The 23,853-nt window shown below is 41.5% G+C and overlaps 1 protein-coding gene across 7 annotated transcripts in view; it reads left to right on the top strand.

Annotated features, from left to right (window-relative positions):
- BICDL1 (BICD family like cargo adaptor 1) overlaps positions 1-23,853 on the top strand; it is a 98,785-nt gene that overhangs the window by 15,809 nt on the left and 59,123 nt on the right. The gene's annotated exons all lie outside the window — the stretch shown is intronic.

A 23,853-nucleotide genomic window follows, 5' to 3' on the forward strand; every position in this document is an offset into this window, starting at 1 on the left:
GCTAAGGCACCAGCCACATATGCCAGAGCTCACAGGTTTGAATCTGACCCAGGCCTGCCAAACAACTACAACCAAAAAATAGCTGGGCATTGTGGTAGGCACCTGTAGTCCCAGCTACTCGGGAGGCTGAGGCAAGAGAATGCTTAAGCTTAGGAGTTTGAAGCTGTTGTGAGCTGTGACACCACAGCACTCTATCCAGGGCGATAGCTTGAGGCTCTGTCTCAAAAAAAAAAAAGAATGAAAAACTTGGTGTTTCTCACCTTCTCTCTTTCATGAGAGGGACCCACTTCTAACTCTCTTTATAAGTGCTCTAAACTAACTCTTTGTTCTTCCTAAACAAAATCTCTCTGTTACCCTGAAAAAAAAAAAAAAAAAGAATGAAAAACCTAGAGCAGGCCCGTGGTTCATGCCTGTAATCCTAGCACTCTGGGAGGCCGAGATAGGTGGATCCCTGAGCTCAGGAGTTCAAGACTAGCCTGAGCAAAGAGCAAGACCCTGTCTCTACTAAAAATGAAAAAACTATCCGGGTGTTGTGGGGGGCTCCTGTAGTCCCAGGTACTGGGAGGCTGAGGCAAGAGGATAGCTTGAGCTCAAGAGTTTGAGGTTGCTATGAGCTATGATAATGCCACACATGGCACTACCCGTGACAGGATGAGACTCTGTCTTAGGAAAAAAAACAAAAACAAAAAAGAAAAACATTGTTCTGCATGTGTATGTAGTACAACTATAAAGAAAACTGAGGTAATTATCACAAAAGTCAGGATATGGTTCTCTGGGGAATATGTGGTGGCGTGGAGGGTGGTTGTCATGGATTGGTGCTGGGGAGTGGGGGAGACTTCTGGAAAGCTGGCAGCGTTCCACTCATTGACCTTGGTGGTAATTACATGGGTGTTTGAATTATAGTTATTTGTTAAACAATATGTATGTTTTATGTATTTATCTTTATATCTATCTTCAGTTATGTTTAAGCATAGTTATATTTCTCAATAAAAAGAAAAATTCATTCATTGAAAAACATTTATAATATATACCTGCTACATATGAAGTCACTGTTCTGGGTAACAGAAACTGCAGTGAACAAGGTGAATTCCTTGTCCTGAAATAATTTGAATAAAATAAAGTCAGGTAGAAAAGAGACTGTGATAGATGTACAGACAACTCAGTATTTGATAGTATTCTCAAGAAGGAACCTCTGGGGAGGCAAAGTTTGAATAGGATAAATAGGAGTGAAAGTGTGTTCCATGCAAAGAAAAGAACATGTGAAATCCTTGGAACTGATGTGGCTGGGGTGGTGTGGTCAGCTCAGAAAGAGTGTGGGAGATGAGGTCAGAGGAGTATTCGGCCCTAGATCTCAGGGCTCTGCCAGCTATGATACTGAGTTGGGATTTTCTTTGGTGTGCTGGGAAGCCAGTGATTTTTTTTTTTTTTTTGGCAGGGAAGCGTCATTACCTAAATGATAGCAACTTTTAAAAGATTAGTTACTGTGGGAGGATGGATTGCGCAGGCTTAAGGATAGAGACATGGAGATAGTGAAGAAGTGACTTTCCAAACAGAGTTGATGGTAGCTTTGATCAGGTGTCAAAAGGGTTAGATTGGATATATGCTTTGAGGGAGAACCAACAAGACTTGCTAATGGTATAAATGGATGTAAGATGGGGAGTTAAGAAAAAAATGACTCATAGGTTTTATCTTGAGCTATGAGAAAAACAGTGGCATCATTAACCTGAGAAATCAAAGACTAAAGGAAGGAAAGGGAGTAGTTTGGATGTAAAAATCAAATCATTTGTATTGTACTGTACTGTGTGGACTGTTAAAGTTTCAATTGCCCTTTAAACAGCCATATTGGTTTCATGTCATTAGAATAGTAAGGATTCTGTTATAGTCAGGTGAAATACTAAGTTAAATTTCCACAACCATTTGCGCTCTCTCAGGACTTGAGACCCTATTCTAGTATCTTAGAACTTTTTTTTCTTTTAATTCTCAATGTTAGCCTTAGACCTTTCTTATTCACAGTGACTGAAGCTGTATTCAGACAATAGTGTCCCCCATCTTCATCTCCCCCCCCACCCCCACACACACACTTAGCTCCTGGAAGAGCTACTCTTCTGAGTTAGTGTCTGTGAGGTGAGATATGTAGGAGGAAGTTGATGCAAAGAGGTGCTTTGTCTCTGTTTCCTGCCTGTTGGGAGTTGTATTCCTCAGTTGGCCTCTAATGTCTTACACACGCACAAAAATACAGATTGCATACTAGCTGAACCTAATCTTCCCTGAAAGGGCTAATTTTCCTCTGAAGAGTAAACAAATTCTTGTTCTTCAAACAGTTCATTTTGGATTAGCAGCTCTGTATCTGGTATACTTGTTGAAGCAAATTTCCCCCAGGTTCCTTTCTTGGGGCTAAAGGCTTAAAATGGTGGCTGTAAGTGTCTCAGTCACTGTACCTCTGTTGGATGACCCATAACCATCCCTGTTTCTAGGACAGTGAACAACAGCTGTTCATTAGCTGACTGGGATTTTGTTCCTTTTGAGGTGGGGAGCTGTGTTAATTTGTTTTTTTCTTCAAAGTCTGCTTCATTTATAGGTGTTGTATGGCAATTTTTATTCAGTTTATCCTTGATAGAAGTTAGGAAAACATGATTGCTTCCCAGCCAGATAATGGTAATTTAAATTTCCAAAGGACATTCACATATGTGACCTCCTCTGATCCCATTTCCACCTGTGATGGCAGCAGTGGTAATTATTCATCATTTGGCAGACAAGGAAACTGAGTGTCAGAAGTTCAGTGACATTTGGTGAAAGCCTTACACTAGTTATAGGATAACTGCTGGTTTGAGGGTTGGTTTTTGTACATTTTTCAAGATGGATAGTCAATCAGAAATAAAAATGTCTTCATATATGTTTCTATCACATTGGTTTAGTTGACTTTTTAGTTGATAATTACTGGGCCATGTTGTTTTGGATGCCTCTTAGCTTCAGAATCACTGGGTAAAATGAATCCAGAGGTTTGGAATTCATTTTTAGCAATTTCTGTCTATGTATATCAAGGGCGTGCCAGAAAGATTAAGGATGGTGTGCTGAGAGCATTGCTTCAACTAACACAGAAAAGGGGCTTTTGCCTATAGAAGTCCTACTTTATGAAGACAGCATTTTGAGATTGGTATTATTGGTAATTAGTAGGTTAAACACATCGGGGTGATAATTGTTTATTCATTCAGCGTATGGGTGTTTTTATTGGTAGATTCTTTTTTTTTTTTTCTCGGCCGGGGCTGGGTTTGAACCCGCCACCTCCGGCATATGGGACCAGCGCCCTACTCCTTGAGCCACAGGTGCCGCCCTTATTGGTAGATTCTTATATTGATTATTTGAGCCTGTTCTTAATGATGTACCCAGAGCAAGCCATGCTTGGTTTAAGAGTCTTTTGGTTGGTTGTATTGGTTACAGCTGTATCTGGTTCTGATTTTCTTTTTCAAAAGAGGAGAGCCTAAAGTTCTAGCATATTAAGTCTAAATCTTGAAAGTTGCCAGGCCTAACATTTAGATTAATTACTGTAAGGGTAGATCTTTTTAATGCTGCTGTGTTTTTTTTTTTTTCTTTTTGAGACAGAGCCTTACTTGGTCACCCTTAGCTCATAGCAACCTCAAACTCTTGGGTTCGAGCGCTCCTCTTGCCTCAGCCTCCCAAGTAGCTGGGATTACAGGTGCCTGCCACAGTGCCCAGCTATTTGTTAGAGATGGGGTCTTGCTCTTGCTCAGGCTGGTCTCAAACTAATGAGCTCAGGCAATCCACCTGCCTCAGCTTCCCAAATGCTGAGATTACAGGCATGAGCCCCTGCGCCCAACCTTTAATGCTGCTGTTTGACCTAATACAATGGCAGTCAATCTTTTTTTGACCTTGTAATCTGTATTCCCTCAGGCCCTATAGATAGCTTAGTGTATTGGGTTGGAAGAGATGAAAACAAAATTAAATGAGCTGCCTTGTCTGATGTGAGGTGGGTCCCCTAAAATGTATACCTGGCAAATCAAATGGGTTGGAGATGATAAGAAGGTTGGAATTGGGTGAGGGAGGGATTGCCAGAAAACTGTATACTCTTTTGTTACCTATGCTAATTAGACTGTAGTTCTGGTTCCTAAACATTGTTGCTTTGAAAAATATCTGGATGAGTGTGGTGGCCTCATGACTTTAATCCTAGCACTTTGGGAGACCCAGATAGGTCGTCACCAGAGGCCAGGAGTACTAGAGCAGCCTGAGTAATATCTCAGCAGCCTGAGCCTGTCTCTACAAAAACATTTAAAAATTAGCTGCACGTGGTGATATACACTTGTCCCACACTTGGGAGGCTGAGACAAAAAAATCTCTTGAGGCCAGGAATTCAAGTCTGCAGTGAGCTATGATGATACCATTGCACTCTAGCCCAGACAATAGAGCAGGACCTGTCTCAGAATAAATAAATAAATAATCAGTATTCAGTGGATGAACATAATCAGCAGAAAAGCAGGTAATGTTTGAAGCTGATAGCATCTTTTCCATTTCTCTTCATTGGAGTCTAAGACAATCCAGTGCTATCATATAATTTTTTTGTTTGTTTTTTGAGATAGAGTCTCACTATGTTGTCATGGCGTCACTGCTCACAGCAACCTCAAACTCTTGGGCTTACACAATTCTCTTGCCTCAGCTTCCCAAGTAGCTGGGACTACAAGTGCCTGCCACAACACCAGCTTTTTTTTTGTTATTGTTGTCGTTGTTTAGCAGGCCCTGGCCAGGTTCAAACCTACTAGCCACGGTGCATGTGGCTGGCACCCTAACTACTGAGCTATGGGGGCTGAACCTATCACACAATTTTTAACACTGAAGAGAATTTCTAGTTTATCTGGACCATTGGTATGTAAAATGTTTGCTTTTCAGAGATTCTGTACATCTGAATGTGTTTTTAAAATTTATAACACTTTGAAGAATCATTGCATGGAACACTAAAGAGACCACTAGTGCCTTTTGAGCATTTTCATGTTTTATGTATTAAAAGTTTTGCTTGGGCGGCGCCTGTGGCTCAGTGAGTAGGGCGCTGGCCCCATATGCTGAGGGTGGCGGGTTCAAACCCAGCCCTGGCCAAACTGCAACAAAAAAATAGCCGGGCATTGTGGCGGACGCCTGTGGTCTCAGCTGCTTGGGAGGCTGAGGCAGGAGAATCGCGTAAGCCCAAGAGTTAGAGGTTGCTGTGAGCCATGTGACGCCACGGCACTCTACCCGAGGGCGGTACAGTGAGACTCTGTCTCTACAAAAAAAAAAAAAGTTTTGCTTAATGTTTTATTTGGGGGGAAAGGTGTTCTTTCATCTGTGTATTAAAGAAAACATCATTTGCAATAACTGATTTGTTTAGTTAAGGAAGCTGAGCCCCAGTGAAGTTAAGTCTGTAGTCCCAGGTCCTTTGCTACTTCTAGGGGGGCTTTTACTGGCTCAACAAATAAAACAAGGCATCTGTTTGGGAATAAATAATCTAATACTGATTAAGAAAAAAAGTGGGTGGTAATTCATTGTATAGGTACAACCCTAGTTATAATTTTATTAATTAATAGTAATGTTGTAACAAAGCCCCAAATCTTACTAGCTTAACAGAGGGGTTAAAAACTGATATTCTTAATGAGTGGCTCTCAATTCAGGCAGTGATACACTGATGTAGCCATTGTCTTCCATCTTGTGACTGGTGTCTTTAACAGTTGGCTTCCAGGGTCCTAGAATAAGGGAAAGCCTTGAAGGTTTCTGTGGGTCATGTCTAGAAATGACACACATGGCTTCCATTCATTTGCTGGTCAAAGCTCAGTCACAGAATCATATTTAATGATAAGAAAGGCTGGGAAATGTAGGCTAGCTTGGTAGCCAAGGAGAAGATGAAATGGGTTGGTGAATAGTTAGCTAGTCTCACTAATAACAATGTCAATAGAAAGAGCTTTGGACTTCGCTTTTCTTGGCTTCTGTTTTCTGAAGAGGTCAGAGAGGCTGATGTCTAAGATCCTTCCGATTCTAATTAGGTAGGCTTCCAAGGCAGATAGTTGTAACAGTACTACCACCTTTTGGGATACACAGAACACTATTCTATTCTGAATAGAAAATCTGTTGGTCTTTTAGTACTCAGGTAATACTGATAATCACATTGTTGGGTTAATTCCTTTGAAGTTGTAATTTGATCCAGAATCCTCAAAAATTTTAAAATAGCTATCTTTTTCCTTTTTGCCTTAGGGTAGGATGGGCCCTTTCATAGTTATATCAGGTAGGCTAACACTGTTACAACTGATAAACCTTAAGAGCTCAATGGCTTTACATAATAGAAGTTTCTTTCTCATTCCCATCAAGTCCAAATGAAGTTTGTGTTTATTTATTTATTTATTTTTTTTTTTCTGAGAGTCTTACTATGTTGCCCTCAGTAGAGTGCCACAGCTCACAGCAGCCTCCAACTCTTGGGCTTATGCGATTCTCTTGCCTCAGCCTCCCAAGTAGCTGGGACTACAGGTGCCCATCACAATGCCCGGCTATTTTTTGTTGCAATTGTCATCATTGTTGTTTAGCAGGCCCCGGCTGGGTTTGAACCCACCTGCCTCAGTTTATATGGCTGGCACCCTAACCCTGAGCTATTGTGTTTAAACATGAGAAAAAAGTAGCGCCGTGTTTTAATGGAAAGAATTGGCCTGGAAAACTTAAGACCTAGGTTTAAGCCCAGGCTCTGTCAGAACTTTCTGACCTTGAATAAATTTTCATTCTGGGTCTTAGTTTTTGTCAGTAAAATTAGGGGATTGAACTAGATGATTCCTTCAGTAAAACAAGGGGGTTGAACTAGATGATTCCTTCACTTTCTAAATGTCCATTTGTTTGTATACAGTATGTGGATCTCTATTAGAAAATTCTTAGGGGCAAATTCTCACATGATGTGGTAGGTTGTGTTTGGTAGCTTTGTAATGCTGCCTTCTTTGCACATAGAACGTATTTATCCTTTTGTGGGACCCAAGGCAGCTTCTCCTCTCATCCAAATTTACTGTTCTGTATGACAGTAGAGAAAGGTTGAGATGATTGGTGCCACAACAAAATTTATTTTCCATTCCAGTCATGACACATAAGGTACTTCCCCTGCATACAACTGACAGTGTGGGGAATGAAGAGATGTGCTTTTTATGTGTTTTTTATGTGCTTTTCCTGTTTAAATTATATATCATAGTACTAAGGCTTTACAAAGTTGACATTCTTCAGTTCTCTGCAAATAAGTCACATTCCAAATTAATGATTAGTGCTACATGTTTGTCGTTGGCAGAACTGCAAGAATTCCCTCTACACACACACCTCGTCATCAGTTGCTTGGTTACAGCTTTTCATATTGTCCAAGTCTAGTGATGTTGCTATGGATACCAGTTATTCCTCCTCCTTTGACATTGTCTGGTCAAGCTGAGTATAGGCAAAATGTAGCTATGACATTAGAAGTGTTTTAGCAGGTCTTTTCCTTTACATTAAGGATAAAATCTTAAGTAAGAGATAGCAATTCCATGTGTTCTAATATTATACCACATATAAATTAAAATAGCTGAATCCTCAACACAGTCCATCACTTAGGACCTTTATTCCATTATTCTACAGAAGTGAAACTAACAGATTACAAAATATGAATTTGAGACCTGTACTGTGTCCAGCCCAGGTTACACACAAACCAGCATTCCTATAGAGAGGGCTTTACATAGATTATAATCAATATCCTTGTCCCTCAAAGGTAGGGACATTTGGGGATGCTTTTTGTCAAACTCTTAATTTACCTGACACCTGTGGTCTAAATTTTTTTTTTTTTTTTGTAGAGACAGAGTCTCACTTTATGGCCCTCGGTAGAGTGCCGTGGCCTCACCCAGCTCACAGCAACCTCCAACTCCTGGGCTTAAGCGATTCTCTTGCCTCAGCCTCCCGAGTAGCTGGGACTACAGGCGCCCGCCGCAACGCCCGGCTATTTTTTTGTTGCAGTTTGGCCGGGGCTGGGTTTGAACCCGCCACCCTCGGCATATGGGGCCGGCGCCCTACTCACTGAGCCACAGGCGCCGCCCTGTGGTCTAAATTTTATTGTCATTTAATGTCACGGTTGTGTGTGTTTTCCTGCTAGGTTTTGGACAAGATGGATACAGGGATTATGTTTTTAACTCGTATTTATCCCCAATAACACTTAGTGCCACATATATGGCAGGGAGCCAGAAAAGTTTATTGATTTGTTCTAAAGATTGAAAGAGTAGGTAATTACTGATTTGATTTTAAATTTCTAGCATACTGACTCGGCACCCGTAACTCAGTGGTTAGGGCACTGGCCACATACATGGGGCCATTCTGCTAAACAACCCAGCCTGGGCTGCTAAACAACAATGACAACTATAGCAAAAAAATAGCTGGGCATTGTGGTGGGCGCCTATAGTCCTAGCTACTTGGGAGGCTGAGGCAAGAGAATTGCTTAAAGCCCAATTGCTGTGAGCTATGGCACTCTCCCAAGGGTGACATAGTGAGACTCTGTCTCAAAAACAATAAATACATAAATAAAAATAAATTTCTAGCATATTTTAAGATGGTGAGGGAACACTTTCATATTATAGTTGTTGAAGGGCAAGGTTAACCCATATTACTTAGGTCTTGCCTAGTCTTGACCCTTTGATCTCATAGCCAACTAAGGCACTAAAGAGGATGTGACTCATGTATGGTCACAGAGTCAGTAAAGTTGCGGCTTATGTAAATGTTACTATAAGACATTTTTGTGAAAAATAGGGTTTAAAAATCTTTGCAGTAAAAGTAATTCTGTTCTTTTCTTTTTTTGCAGTTTTTGGCCGGGGCTGGCTTTGAACCTGCCACCTCCGGCATATGGGGCTAGCACCCTACTTCTTTGAGCCACAGGCACCACCAATTCTGTTTGTTCTTAAATGATAGTGTTTTGGGGCGGTGCCGTGGCTCCCTGAGTAGGGCACCAGCCCCATGTGCTGAGGGTGGCGGGTTCAAACCCGGCCCCTGCCAAACTGCAACAAAAAAATAGCCGGGCGTTGTGGCGGGCGCTTGTAGTCCCAGCTGCTTGGGAGGCTGAGGCAAGAGAATCACGTAGGCCCAAGAGCTGGAGGTTGCTGTGAGCTGTGTGACGCCACGGCATTCTACCGAGGGCGGTAAAGTAAGACTCTGTCTCTACAAAAAAGAAAAAAAAAAGATAGTGTTTTGTTTTACATGGTGTGTTTACTTAAAAAGCTGACAGACAGATATATCATTTTTTTTTTTTTTTGAGACAGTTTCACTTTGTCACCCTTGGTAGATTGCAGTGGCATCACAGCTCACAGCAACCTCCAACTCTTGGGCTTATGCGATTCTCTTGCCTCAGCCTCCCAAGTAGTTGGAACTACAGGCGTCCGCCACAGCAGTTAGCTATTTTTGAAAAACGAGGTATCATTCTGGCTCTGGCTCAGGTTGGTCTCGAATTCATGAGCTCAGGCAATCCACCTGCCTTGGCCTCCCAAGTACTGAGATTACAGGCGTGAGCCCCTGTGCCCAGCCTCAGACAGATACATTATTAAAGACGAACGTCAGTGTTTAACAGAGCATACCAATTATTTCTTGTCAAATCAAAGCCTTACAGTCTACTTAAATATTTGACTTACTCTTCAAAAACCAAATTAAAATTTAGCATAGCATAAGATTGAAGCCAGGACTTCAAAATGAACATCATGTTTGAAAACTGGCTGAATTTGAATTAAAAAGCCATTCTTTGCATGTGTTGGAACTTCTCTAAAGTGAAAGGAATTTATTTACCAAATAGAATCCTTTGTTTGAAAAAAAACAAAATGAATGGAAATGTGTCCTCTGAAACACAGCGTGTAAAGATGTTAGTGAACTTTAACTGACAGTGGGAGAGAAAGACAAATCCCTTGAAAAATCAGAAAAAATGATAAAGCTTAAGTCCTCAAAAGAGGAATTATAATTCAAGATGACCTTCTTCTTCCTCTCAGAGCAGAGAATTGAAGAATCTGCCCCCTTCTTTCCCTTCTCACTGCCATTTCTCTTGGTGAAGCTTTTTCTTAATTTTATGCAGTATCCCAGAACATATCTCCCTGCCTTTAAGTTCTTCGCCCTCCATTTTTTCCCATTGTCAGTTACCTTCCTCCTTGGAAGCTCTGAGCAACTCATATCCTTTAAGGGACCTCCTTTGCCTGACTAATAGTTTTAAGAATGTGCTTGGCATTCAAAACCTGGTACCATTCGACCCTAGTATACATTTCTAGCCATTGCCTTCCTTTTGTGCCTTGTGCTTCAACCAAATTAGCCTGTTTCCTGAGAAAGTCCCACCTTATATTATTCCCTTCCATTGTCACTTAGAATTTCCTGCAGTCTGGAATTTCCCGCAGTTGCTACTTGTTTCTTGACACCTTTGCTGTTGTTCTCTCACCAGTTATTTTGTTTGTTTTTCTTTTCTTGAGACAGAGACTCACTCTGTTGCTCAGGCTAGAGTGCCATGGCATTGGCCTAGCATACAGTAACCCCAACTCTTGAGCTCAAGAAATCCTCCTGCCTTAGCCTCCTGAGTAGCTGGGACTATAGGCCCCCACCACAATACCTGGCTAATTTTTCTGTTTTTAGTAGAGACAGTAGCTCACTCTTGCTTAGGCTGATCTTGAACTCCTAAGGTCAAGAGATCCTCCTACCTCAGCTTTCCAGAGTTCTAAGATTGCAGGCATGTGAGTGAGCCACTGCACCATGAGCCCTTTTCCCACCAGTTTTGGTCTCTTTTACTGACACCTAGAGCATATTAGTGCCCTTTTTTTGTCATTTACATTCTGCCATCTCTTATGGTAAAGTCATGTACATGACTATTGAGTCACGGACTGAATGCTCAGGGCTTTCCCCACAGAGGGCTAAGCACCTTGTCTGAAAGCTTAGTATGTATTAGAACTAGATTAACAAGTCAACTAGGCGTATATTATTTATTTCTGTGGTTCAAGTATATAGAAAATATAACCATTTAGTAAAAGGTTTAACGCATTCTGGAGTATTTCGCTTACTTAACATACACTCTTGCTGAAATCCTTCACCACTGTCTAGATTACTGGTTTTTAGTCTTACAATATAAAGATCACCTTCCCCTTTTAAAACCTAATCTAGTGACCTATAATATTTTGAAACAGGCTTATTGAAGAATAATGCACAGTTTATAAAATTCATCCATTTGTAAATGTATAAATTTACTTATTTATAGCACTGTACAGAGTTGTGCAACCATCACCATAATCCAGCCTTAAAACATTTCCATCCCTCCAAAAAGTTCCTTCTGTAAGTTAGTCCTCTCTCTACTTACCTCAGGCAACACTGATTTGCTTTCTGTATGTATTAATTTTCTTTTTCTGATATTTCATGTAGATAGAATCAGCAATATGCAGTTTTTGTGTCTGCCTTCTTTGAGATAGAGTCTCACTTTGTCACCCTTGGTATAGTGCCATGGCATGATAGCTCACAGCAACCTCAGACTCTTGGGCTCAAGCCTTTCTTTTGCCTCAGCCTCCCAATTAGCTGGGACTACAGGTGCCTACCACACACCTGGCTATTTTTAAGGATGGGGTCTCACTCTTGCTCAGACTGGATTCGAACTCATGAGCTCAGATGATCCCCCTACCTTGGCTTCCCAGAGTGCTAGAATTACAGGCATGAGCCACCGTGCCTGTCCTTGTGTCTGTGCTTTCACTAGCATAACGTTTGTTTTGTTTTTGGAGATAGAGTCTCTGTTGCCCTCAGTAGAAAGCTGTGATGTCGTAGCTCACAGCAACCTCAAACTCTTGGGCTCAAGCGATTCTCTTGCCTCAGCCTCCCAAGTAGTTGGGACTACAGGCACCCTGCACTACACCCGGCTATTTTTAGAGACAAGGTCTTGCTCTGGCTCAGACTAGTCTCGAATCTGTGAGCTCAGGCAATCCACCCACCTTGGCCTTCCAGAGTGCTAGGATTATAGGTGTGAGCTACCACACCCGGCCTAACATAATGTTTTTGATGTTTATTTATTTATTTATTTATTTATTTATTTATTGTTGGGGATTCATTGAGGGTACAATAAGCCAGGTTACACTGATTGCAATTGTTAGGTAAAGTCCCTCTTGAAATCATGTCTTGCCCCCATAAAGTGTGACACACACCAAGGCCCCACCCACCTCCCTCCTTCCCTCTTTCTGTCCCCCCCATAACCATAATTGTCATTAATTGTCCTCATATCAAAATTGAGTACATAGGATTCATGCTTCTCCATTCTTGTGATGCTTTACTAAGAATAATGTCTTCCACGTCCATCCAGGTCAATACGAAGGATGTAAAGTCTCCATTTTTTTTTAATGGCTGAATAGTATTCCATGGTATACATATACCACAGCTTGTTAATCCATTCCTGGGTTGGTGGGCATTTAGGCTGTTTGCACATTTTGGCGATTGTAAATTGAGCTGCAATAAACAGTCTAGTACAAGTGTCCTTATGATAAAAGAATTTCTTTCCTTGTGGGTAGATGCCCAGTAATGGGATTGCCGGATCAAATGGGAGGTCTAGCTTGAGTGCTTTGAGGTTTCTCCACACTTCCTTCCAGAAAGGTTGTACTGGTTTGCAGTCTCACCAGCAGTGTAAAAATGTTCCCTTCTCTCCACATCCACGCCAGCATCTGCAGTTTTGCGATTTTGTGATGTGGGCCATTCTCACTGGGGTTAGATGATATCTCAGGGTTGTTTTGATTTGCATTTCTCTAATATATAGAGATGATGAACATTTTTTCATGTGTTTGTTAGCCATTCGTCTGTCGTCTTTAGAGAAAGTTCTATTCATGTCTCTTGCCCATTGATATAAGGGATTGTTGGCTTTTTTCATGTGGATTAATTTGAGTTCTCTATAGATCCTAGTTATCAAGCTTTTGTCTGATTGAAAATATGCAAATATCCTTTCCCATTGTGTAGGTTGTCTCTTTGCTTTGGTTATTGTCTCCTTAGCTGTACAGAAGCTTTTCAGTTTAATGAAGTCCCATTTGTTTATTTTTGTTGTTGTTGCAATTGCCATGGCAGTCTTCTTCATGAAGTCTTTCCCCAGGCCAATATCTTCCAGTGTTTTTCCTATGCTTTCTTTGAGGATTTTTATTGTTTCATGCCTTAAGTTTAAGTCCTTTATCCATCTTGAATCAATTTTTGTGAGTGGGGAAAGGTGTGGGTCCAGTTTCAGTCTTTTACATGTAGACATCCAGTTCTCCCAACACCATTTATTGAATAGGGAGTCTTTCCCCCAAGGTATGTTCTTGTTTGGTTTATCAAAGTTTAGGTGGTTGTAAAATGTTAGTTTCATTTCTTGGTTTTCAATTCGATTCCAAGTGTCTATGTCTCTGTTTTTGTGCCAGTACCATGCTGTCTTGAGCACTATGGCTTTGTAGTACAGACTAAAATCTGGTATGCTGATGCCCCCAGCTTTATTTTTGTTACAGAGAACTGCCTTAGCTATACGGGGTTTTTTCCGGTTCCATACAAAACGCAGAATCATTTTTTCCAAATCTTGAAAGTACGAGGTTGGGATTTTGATAGGAATGGCATTGAATAGGTAGATTGCTTTGGGAAGTATAGACATTTTAACATGTTGATTCTTCCCATCCATGAGCATGGTATGTTCTTCCATTTGTTAATATCCTCTGCTATTTCCTTTCTGAGGATTTCATAGTTTTCTTTATAGAGGTCCTTCACCTCCTTCGTTAGGTATATCCCTATGTATTTCATTTTCTTTGAGACTATGGAGAAGGGAGTTGTGTCCTTAATTAGCTTCTCATCTTGACTGTTGTTGGTGTACACAAAGGCTACTGACTTGTGGACATTGATTTTATATCCTGAAACATTACTGTATTTTTTGATGACTTCTAGGAGTCTTGTGGTTGAGTCTTTGGGGTTCTCTAAGTATAAGATCATGTCGTCAGCAAAGAGGGAGAGTTTGACCTCCTCTGCTCCCATTTGGATTCCCTTTATTTCCTTGTCTTGCCTAATTGTATTGGCTAGAACTTCCCGCACTACGTTGAATAGTAAAGGTGACAGAGGACAACCTTGTCTGGTTCCAGTTCTAAGAGGAAAAGCTTTCAGTTTTACTCCATTCAGTAAAATATTGGCTGTGGGTTTGTCATAGATAGCTTCAATCAGGTTTAGAAATGTGCCACCTATGCCTATACTCTTCAGGGTTCTAGTTAGAAAAGGATGGTGGATTTTATCAAATGCTTTTTCTGCATCTATTGAGAGGATCATGTGATCTTTATTTTTGCCTCTGTTAATATAGTGGATAACGTTTATGGACTTGTGTATGTTAAACCAGCCTTGCATCCCTTTTGATGTTCATTTATGTTTAGTATATGATACTTCCTTTTTATTGCTGAATGGTATTCCATTGTATGGATATACTGCATTTCGTTTTCTGTTAATGGAGATCGAATTGTTTCCAGTTTTCTTTCCACTGTTACACATAGTGTTGTTATGAATATTCATGTGGACACATGTTTTCATTTCTTTAGGGTAAATACCTAGGAATGGAAGTGCTTAGGAATGGAATACATCTAGGAATGATGTATGTCTGTGTAACTTTTTCAGAAATTTACCAAACTAAAACAACAACAAAAAAAAAACCTGTCAAACTGATTTTCTTTTTTTTTTTTTTTTTTTGTAGAGACAGAGTCTCACTGTACTGCCCTCAGGTAGAGTGCTGTGGCGTCACAGCTCACAGCAACCTCTAACTCTTGGGCTTACGCGATTCTCTTGCCTCAGCCTCCCAAGCAGCTGGGACCACAGGCACCCGCCACAACGCCCGGCTATTTTTTGTTGTTGTTGTTGCAGTTTGGCCGGGGCTGGATTTGAACCTGCCACCCTCGGCATATGGGGCCGGCGCCCTACTCACTGAGCCACAGGCACCGCCTCAAACTGATTTTCAAAGAAGCTTGTATCATTTTACATTCCTACCAACAATGCATGAGGGTTCCAGTTTCTCCATAAGAGGACCTCCTTTTAACATTAAAAAAAAAAAGCTGACTTGGCCTCTGTAGCTCAGCAGCTAGGGCGCCAGCCACATACACCAGAGTTGGCAGGTTCGAACCCAGCCCAGGCCTGCCAAACAACAATGACAGCTACAACCAAAAAATAGCTGAGCGTTGTAGTGGGTACAGTCCCATATACTTGGGAAACTGAGGCAAGAGAATCGCTTAAGCCCAAGAGTTTGAGGTTGCTGTGAGCTGTGATGGCACAGTACTCTGCCGAGGGCGACATAAGACTCTGTCCCAAAAAACAACAACAACAACAAAAAAAAAAACACCGTGGCCAGGCACTGTGGCTCACACCTGTAATCCTGGCACTCTGGGAGAGTGGGTGGATTGCTTGCGCTCAGGAGTTCGAGACCAGCCTGAATAAGAGCGAGACCCATCTCTACAAATACCAGCTATTTGGGGGCGGTGCCTGTGGCTCAGTGAGTAGGGTGCCAGCCCCATATACTGAGGGTGGTGGGTTCAAACCCAGCCCCAGCCAAACTGCAACAACAAAAAGATAGCCGGGCATTGTGGCAGCCGCCTATAGTCCCAGCTACTCGGGAGGCTGAGGCAAGAGAATTGCCTAAACCAAGAGCTGGAGGTTGCTGCGAGCTGTGACATCATGGCACTCTACCGAGGGTGACAAACTGAGACTCTTGTCTCTAAAAAAAAAAAAAAATACCAACTACTTGGGAAGCTGAGGCAGGAGAATCACTTCGTGTCATGGCAATGGCACTCTATTGAGGGCAACAAAGTGAGACTCTCTCAAAAAATACCAAACAAACCTGTAGACTCACTTGATAATAGATGTTTTTGTGTTAGCAGATTGGCAAAAAGTATTAAGATGACACATTAAGGGGCGCCGGCCCCATTAATGAGTAGGGCGAGTAGGGCGAGTGAGTAGGGCGCCGGCCCCATTTACCGAGGGTGGCGGGTTCGAACCCGGCCTTGGCCAAACTGCAACAGCAAAAAAAACAAAATAGTTGACCGTTGGGGCGGGTGCCTATAGTCACAGCTACTCAGGAGGCTGAGGCAGGAGAATTGCCTAAGCCCAGGAGTTGGAGGTTGCTGCGAGCTGTGATGCCAAAGCACTCTACCAAGGGTGATAAAGTGAGACTGTGTCTAGAAAAAAAAAAGATGACACATTAGGGATTGAATAAAACTTTTAGAAGGGTTTATATTCTATACTTACAATAGCATGTATAATCAGCACGATGTATTCAATCTACAGGCAGTGCTCTTAAAGCAACTCAGTGTTGCTGAAGTGTCGTCTAAGTTGAGAGCCACTGGTTCAATATTTGTTGAGAAATAAATATAAGCTATCTTATTTGTTTTTGTGCAGCATCTGTAAAAATAGAGATCTGCCTCATAAAGTTGTTTGAAAACTAAATGAAAACGATGTCAAGCTTTGAGCCCCATAGTAGTTGCTCAATTATTGAGCAGCGAGGTATTAGTAGCAAGTGGTGTGAAGCCAGAGAGCCACACAGCTCAGAATTCTAACTTACCTGAATCAGGCCAGATTACAGTAGCCTCTTCTTTTCTCACACTTTCCTTTAAATGGAGACTGTATGTATACTTGAAAACACCTGTTTCCATGTTTGATTCTTATTGACTTAAGATTGCTATTTATATCTACCTATTGCCTCTGGTTTAGTCTTTTTTGGGTAGGAACCTATTCCCCTACACCCAGTGTCTTAAAATTGCTTAGTGTGATAAATGTTATTCCTGTATTCTAAAGTTGTAATTCTCATCCCTGATTGCACATTAGAATCACCTGGACAGCTTTTGTGCCGACTACTGATGTCTGAGTCACCCACCCGGAGATTTGATTTAACTGTTCTGGGATGTGACCTGGACATCTAGATTTTTAAAAGCGTGATTATAATGTGTATCCAGAGATGAGAGAATTACTGTTCTAATGTGAGACCAGGATTGAAGATAGCTGTTCTTGCCTGATTTAGTATCAGCAGCTGATGTTACAAGTATCTTTTTTTGTTTGTTTGTTTTTTTGTAGAGACAGAGTCTCACTGTACCGCCCTCAGGTAGAGTGCCGTGGCGTCACACGGCTCACAGCAACCTCTAACTCTTGGGCTTACACGATTCTCCTGCCTCAGCCTCCCAAGCAGCTGGGACTACAGGCGCTTGCCACAACACCCGGCTATTTTTTGGCTGCAGTTTGGCCGGGGCTGGGTTTGAACCCGCCATCCTCGGCATATGGGGCCGGCACCTTACTCACTGAGCCACAGGCGCCGCCCGTTACAAGTATCTTAATTACTTCATCAGTAAAGGAGTTGAACAAAATGGACTCTTTGATTCCCTCTTAGAATCTGAGAGTTCCAAGTCACTGGAGGAACCTCTCAGGTAAGCTTTTCTTCCACCTGCGTATCACACTCAGTGTCTAAGAAGGAAGTTGTAGAATGAAAACAAAAACCTTGAACCTTGCTGAAATCAGGGTACATTTTATCCATCACTCTTCCTGGGAGGCAGTGTGGCCTAGAGAAGTAAGTACAGGTTTTGGCACTAGATGAATTTAGGTTTATAGGCAGTCCCCAGGTTAGGAATAAGATTGATTCTGTAGGTTTGTTTTTAAGTTGATTTTGTATGTAAGTTGGAACATGTATGTTTGTAATAGCCTCTGTTCATCAGTGAGTCATACATTAGTCCAATGTTTACAACTTGGGGACTGCCTATATTTTGGCACTATTGATTACTGACTATGTTGGTTGAGGTTCAGGGAGTTTTACAATTTCACATGTTCTTCATCTAGAAAAAATAGGGTTAAATAAAAAAGAATCATACTATACACCTTGCAAGGTTTTAAGGCTGTGGACCATATATACAGTCTTTTTTTTTTTTTTTTTGAGACAGAGCCTCAAGCTGTCAACCTGGGTAGAGTGCTGTGGCATCACAGCTCACAGCAACCTCCAACTCCTGGGCTCAAGCAATTTTCCTGCCTCCGCCTCCCAAGTAGCTAGGACTACAGGTGCCTGCCACAACGCCCAGCTATTTTTTGGTTGCAGCCATCATTGTGGTTTGGCGGGCCCAGGCTGGATTCAAACCTGCCAGCTCAGGTGTATGTGGCTGGCGCCTTAGCGGCTTGAGCCATAGGCACCGAGCCTACATATACAGTTTTTACAGTTTTGCTTTGTGAATAGTAGCTGTATATGCACTGTTACTCATGCTCTGTCTTACTGACTGGGCATTTAAGCCCAAGGACTATGAAGTTAGAGACTATGTTTAAACTCATTTTTATCTCTGGTAGCTTTTAAAGTGCCCTGTGTTCAGAAGGGTATAAAATTTGATGATGATACAGAATACAGAAAATTTCTTTTTTAAAAAATCTGGCTGATCTCATAGATAAATAATAGAGATGTGGCATTATAACATGAATGCTCAGCAACAAGCACATATTACTACATGTTTCTTGTTTGTTTTGCAGGGGGTTTGGTGGTTCTTACGTTGAATGGGCTGGCCTTAAACTTCTAGGTTCAAGCAATCCTGTCTTGGTGTCCCTGGTGTCTGGCACTACAGGCACACCTTACCACACCCATCTAATTTTTCTTCTCTCTCTGTTTTTTTTTTTTTTTTTTTTTTTTTTTTTGAGACAGAACCTCAATCTGTCGCCCTGGGTAGAGTACTGTGGCATCACAGCTCACAGCAGCATCCAACTCCTGGGCTCAAGCGATTCTCCTGTCTCAGCCTCCCAAGTATCTGAGACTACAGGCACCCGCCACAACACCCGGCTATTTTTTTGTTGCAGCCATTGTTGTTTGGCGGGCCCAGGCTGGATTCGAACCCTTCAGCTCAGGTGTATGTGACTGGTGCCTTCGCCGCTTGAGCCACAGGCGCCGAGCCCTTTCTTGTTTTAAGAGACAGGGTCTCATTATGTTGTCCAGGCTAATTTTGAACTCTTGCCTTCAAGTGATCCTCCAGTCTTTGGGCTCCCAAAGTACTGCTATTTTTAAATGTGTTTGTTCTGAAATTTACATGGAAATGCAGGTGAATATGCATTCATGGAGGTGAATATCATAATATCTGATTTATTTTATTTATTTATTTATTTTTTTTGTAGAGTCAGAGTCTCACTTTACCACCTCAGTAGAGTGCTACAACGTCACAGGACTCACAGCAACCTCCAGCTCTTGGGCTTTTGCGATTCTCCTGCCTCAGCCTCCCGAGCAGCTGGGACTACAGGTGCCCGCCACCACGCCCGGCTATTTTTTGATTGCAGTTCAGCGGGGGCCGGGTTTGAACCCGCCACCCTTGGTATATGGGGCCGGCACCCTACTCACTGAGCCACAGGCACCACCCATATCTGATTTATTTTAAAATACTTTAGAAGATATTGACAAAGCAAATAGAGCAAAATGTTAACATTAATATTTGTAGGTTATAGACAGATGATTATTCGTGTAGTATTTTCTCTTCTGTATGCCTAAAAATTTTTTTTTCTTTTACTTTTTTTTTCTTTTCTTTTTGAGAGAGTCTCACTCTGTTGCCCTGGGTAGTGTGTGATGGTATCATCCTAGCTTACAGCAACCTCAAATTTCTGGGCTCAATTGATCCTCCTGCCTCAGCCTCCTGAGTAGCTGGGACTATAGGCACTTGTCATAATGCCTGATAATTTTTTTCTGTTTTTGGTAGAGACTGGTCTTATCCTTTCCTGAGCTCAGGCAGTCTTCCCATCTCAGCCTCCCAGAGTATTAGGATTATAGGCATGAGCCCCAGTGCCTGGCCCTCTCTGAGATCCTATTTGCACTCTCCAGATGCTGATGAAAAAGACTTTTCTTTTTTTTTTTTTTTTTTTTGAGATAGAGTCTCAAGCTGTCACCTGGGTAGAGTGCTGTGGCATCACAGCTCACAGCAAACTCCAACTCTTGGGCTTAAGTGATTCTCTTGCCTCAGCGTCCCAAGTAGCCGGGAGTGCAGGTGCCTGCCACAATGCCCAGCTATTTTATTTTTTTGTTGTTGTTTTTTTAGCTGGCCGGGGTCAGGTTCGAACCTGCCACCCTCGATGTATGTGGCCGGCACCCTGCTGACTAAGCTATGAGTGCTGCTGAAAAAGTCTTTTCTTGCAGAACAATTTATGCCTCAGAATTTTCTCTTGGGTCTAGTATAATATGTTTACTATATCATATACAAAGATATATAAAATATCTTTGGTCCCTGTAGGACTGGTTTAGCTATTTTCATCTAACACAGGCTAACACCACTTAACACCATCATTCCTAATTAACAGAACAGCTTCCTCTTACTTTGCAATTGTAGTACAAGATAGGCAAACAGGAAGAAGATTAAGATTCAGAGGCACTATAATGTTGATTGTCATGTTCCTTAATAGGTGTTTTTAAGACAAATTTGTGTTTTTTTTGTTTGTTAGTTTGAGACAGAGCCTCAAGCTATCACCTTGGGTAGAGTGCCATGGCGTCACAGCTCAGAGCAACGTCCAACTCCTGGGCTTAAGTGAATCTCTTGCCTTAGCCTCCCTAATAGCTGGGAATTTATAAGTGCCTGCACTAAGGCAAAGTTTTAATTGAGGTAGTGGTGGGTATTAATCTTACCGTCTTACCATATCCAGTGTTGTTAATGACTCAGAATCCATCTAGGAAATTGACTGTTTTGAAGGCTAGCTGTTAAATGGCTTCTTTTTCTCATAACGTCTGATCGTGAGGACTGTCAGTTTAGTGAAGGATCTGGAATTGGAATGTAGCTGTATATAGGCTTTATTAGAAATACCAGTTTGCAGAGTTTCTGCCAAGTCCCATTTTCACAAGATTTTAATAAGGAAAGATCTTTATGTTTTGCTCTCTGCCTTGTAGATTATATTGTTTCATAGGCCTTTTATAAAGGCCCATTGTGTATCACTTATCCAAGAACTAGTTTCCCCTTCAAAAAAGGTAGATATTGAAAATTAACAACAAAAAAATGTTGTTTTATGAAATAGGCCACAGTGGGTCAAGAGTGGCCATTGAGGCAGAGTATACAATTCCCATAGTTGGCAACAAACAGCTTCCCATAGTAAGCAAAGAATCAAGTTGAAGAACAACTGACTTAGGAAAAAGCAGGTTGGGAACAGGTATCATTGAGGTAATTGTGGTACAAGAAGTCAGTGAGGAGGCTATAACAACAATGCGTGTTGAGCAAAGGTAGGCCCTGAGCTGAGGATGCAGGGCCTTAGAACCATGTCCCTTAATGCTTGTGGTCAGAGCCCAAAGTAGACCTTGCCAAGGGTAGATATGTTAAGATCACGACAGGTATGAATAGAATGTACCATGCAATCCCAGGGCAGTATTCTGCTCTGTGCCCTGAATTGCATACTATAATTTTCCCTAAAGTTAGCACCATTTTTCACCTCAATAGGTAAGACAAAAATCTCTCAGCTTCACTCTATAGAACACAGTCTGTGACTTTATGATTATTGTAACTAAGTGTTCTTTTTCATTTTTAACTTGGTTGCCATCTACAGACCCTGAATTGGAATGTAGGTCTATTTAGAATTTGCAAAAGTGTTTATAGCCACTTTCCTCAATAGAATCAATCCCAAGCAATGTATCTCAGAATATAAAGGTTCTATGGTAGAATGAATCCAGGAAACATTTAATATTATATCCTCTCTTGGAGATTTGCAATGTATATTAGCATACTAAAAGATTTTGTGAGTTTTACAGTAAAAAAACCTGTTTAACCCAATGATTTCCAAATTTTTCTGACTCTAGAATCCTTTTTTGTTAATACCTACCAGCTTTCTTTTGTACTAATATTTCTTTTTTCTTCCAGCTTTATTGATATATATATAATTGATGAATGAAAATTATATATATTGGGTGGTGCCTGTGGCTCAGTGAGTAGGGCGCCGGCCGCATATACTGAGGGTGGCGGGTTCAAACCCTAGGCCCGGCTGAACTGCAACCAAAAAATAGCCGGGCATTGTGGTGGGCGCCTGTAGTCCCAGCTGCTCGGGAGGCTGAGGCAGGAGAATCGCTGAAGCCCAAGAGCTAGAGGTTGCTGTGAGTCCTGTGACATCATAGCTCTCTACTGAAGGCAGTAAAGTGAGACTCTGTCTCTACAAAAAAAAAAAAAAATTATAGATATTCGCAGTGTACAATGTGATAAATTGATAGGTGTCTACATTGCAAAATGAATACCACAATCAAATTAACACATCCATCACCACACTTAGTTACCATTTGTGTGTGTATGAGTGGTGAGGACACTTAAGATGTACTTTCTTAGCAAGTTTCAAGTGAACAGAATTGTATTCGTAACTTTCTTTTTTTTTTTTTTTTTGCAGTTTTTGGCTGGGGCTGGGTTCGAATCTTACACCTCTGGCATATGGGGCCAGCGCCCTACTCCTTTGAGCCACAGGCACCACCCCATAACTTTATTTCTTAAACAACTGTGGGAACAGAACATACTCCTGGAAAGTAAGAGCTATGTGCAAAGTGGGTTGAGTTTTAAATGAGTAGAAGAGATGTAGATTATTATTAATATAGTTTGCTGGCTCTGTGATTTAGAGGAAAGTTCAAACCCTTATTAAGGGAATAGATAAACCAAAGAAAGGGCTTAATAATAACAGTCTGGGGTGACACCTGTAGCTGGGTGGTGCCTGTAGTTCAAGCGGCTAAGGTATCAGCCACATATACCAGAGCTGGCAGGTTCGAATCCAGCCCAGGCCTGCCAAACAATGACAACTACAACCAAAAAATAGCTGGGCGTTGTGGCGGGCGCCTTAGTCCCAGCTACTTGGGAGGCTGAGGCAAGAGATTCACGTAAGCCCAGGAGTTGGACTTTGCTCTGAGCTGTGATGCTATGGCACTCTACCCAGGGCCATAGCTTGAGGCTCTGTCTCAAAAATAATAATAATAATAATAATGACAGTCTGTTCTATTTTCCTGAAGAGGTGGGTGTATTTTGGCTTATGTCACTTGGAAATAACAGGATGATGAGGATATCTCACATTTGTATTTTAAGAGTTACAAAACTAAAAAAAATTAACATTAAAGAAAAAAAGACTTACAAAACTTGTCTACAATCAGAACTCTGTGAAGTAGAAAAGCAAATATCATCTCTGTTTTACAAAAGAAGACTTGGAGACTAAAAGGCTTGTCCCCAGGTCACATAACATGACTAGTATGGAGTAAAATTGGTATGTCTAGAACTCTGGGATTTAGGCCCCAAATCCAAGACTATGCCCACATCACTAAAGTAGTTGTGCACATCTATGCTAAAGAGTATTTCTTTCATAGGAATGTATACTTTCTCTGATTTTGTACTTTTAAGTACTGCGGGTAGGGGAAGCATTACACTTTTTTATTCACTTTTTCTTTTTAATAATACTTATAGTTGCATTTCTACCCCTGGGTTCTTTTTGGTGTTTGCTACTTCCTGCAGCAACTGAGTGAAGAGCACAGTCTGGATATAACAAACACCCGTTTTTTCTCTAGTTGTGACTTTTGGTCACAGAGGATCAAACCTTGCACTTTATTAAATTTCAGATTTCTCTTATAAAACATGCTTCCAGGCAGGGTGCAGTGGCTTATGCCAGTAATCCTAGCATTCTGGAAGACTGAGGTAGGTGGATAGCTTGAACTCACAAATTCAAGACCAGCCTGAGCAAAAACTGAGACCCCGCTGTACTAAAAATAGAAAAACCAAGGCAAGAGGATCACTTGAACCCAAGAGTTGGAGGTTGCTGTGAGCTGTGTCACCAGGGTACTCTACCCAGGGCAACAGCTTGAGACTGTCTCGAAAAAAAGAAAATGCTTCCAAATATGACTTTAGAACCTACTGTGTCTAATCTTTTGTGGTTTTTGACTTT

This window comes from Nycticebus coucang, chromosome 4 (genome assembly GCF_027406575.1).
Source record: "Nycticebus coucang isolate mNycCou1 chromosome 4, mNycCou1.pri, whole genome shotgun sequence".
NCBI classification, from domain to species: Eukaryota; Metazoa; Chordata; class Mammalia; order Primates; family Lorisidae; genus Nycticebus; species Nycticebus coucang.